Consider the following 1,385-nt stretch of genomic DNA (forward strand, 5'->3'; position numbering starts at 1 on the left):
CCCCGTTCTCTCGCTATCCCTTCTCTCGCCCTACATATTCTCTCGCCCTCCTCTCTCTCACCCTCCCCTCTCTTGCCTTCCCCCTCTCGCCCTCCCCTCTCTCTCCATCCGTGCTCTCGCCCGCCCCATCTCTCGCCCTCCTCTCTCTGTCCCTCCCCTCTGTATCTCCTCTCTCCTACGCTGTCCCCTCTTTCGCCCAGCCCTCTCTTTCACTCTGCCCGCACTCGCCAGCCCCCTCGCACCCTCCCCCTCTCTCGCCCTCCCCACTCTCTTGACCTCCCCTCTTTCGCCCCTCACTCTCTAGCTCTCCCCTCTCTTGCCCTCCCTTCTCCATCTCTATCCCCTTTCTCTCAATCTCCGTTCTCTTGCTTGACCCTCTGTCTCCCTCCCCTCTCACTGTCACTCCCCTCTAACTGTCCCTCACCTCTCACTCTGCACTCTCTCGCGCAAATTTCTCTCTCCCTCTCCTCTATCTTGCCCACTCCTCTCTCTCGCCCTCCCCCTCTCTCTCGCCACTCCCTTGCACTCCCCTCTCTCTCCCGTCTCCCCCTCCCCACACCCTCGCCCACCTCTCTCTCTCACCCTCCCTTCTCTTGGCATCCTCTCTCCCTCACCCATCCCTCTCTCTCCCTCACCTCTCTCTCCCTCCCCTCTCTCACCCTCCACTCTCCCTCCCCTCTCTCACCCTGCACTCTCTCAACCTCTGCTCTCTTGCCCTCCTCTCTCTCTCCAACCCTTCTCTCGCCACCCCTTCTCTCGCCCTCCCCTCTCTCTCGCTCTCCACTCTCTCGCCCTACACACTCTCTCTCCGTCTCCCTCCCTCCTCATTCCTTCTCTCTCGCCCTCCGCGCTCTCGTCTTCCCGTCTCTCGCCCTCGCCTCTCTCGCACCGCCTCTTTCTCCTTCCACTCTCTCGCCCTCCCCGCTCTCGCTCTCCGGACTCTCACCCTACACTCTGTCTCTCGCCTCCCTCTTGTCCTCCCCTTTTTCACGGTCACCTCTCTCTCGCTCTCCCCCTCTCGTGATCCCCTCTCTCTCGCCCTGCCCCATCTCTCAGACCCCTCTCTTTTGCCCTCCCCTCTCTCGCCCTCCCCTCTCTCTCTCCCTCCCCTCACTTTCACCCTCCTCCTCTCACTCTCCCATCTCACAAACACTCCCTCACCTCAATCTCGCCCTCCCTCTCTCTCGTCCTTCCTCTCTCTCTCACCGCTCTCTCGCACTCCCCCTCTCTCTCCCCTCTCCCCCTCCCCACTCACTTGCCCACCCCTGTCTCTCGCCCTCTACGCTGTCTCGTCCTCACCTCTGTCTCGCCCTCCCCTCTCTCTCCGCCCCCTCTCTCACCCTCCCCATCTCTCGCCCTCATCTCTCCCTTGCCCTCCTCTCACT

Source organism: Chiloscyllium punctatum, chromosome 39 (assembly GCF_047496795.1).
Source record: "Chiloscyllium punctatum isolate Juve2018m chromosome 39, sChiPun1.3, whole genome shotgun sequence".
NCBI lineage: Eukaryota > Metazoa > Chordata > Chondrichthyes > Orectolobiformes > Hemiscylliidae > Chiloscyllium > Chiloscyllium punctatum.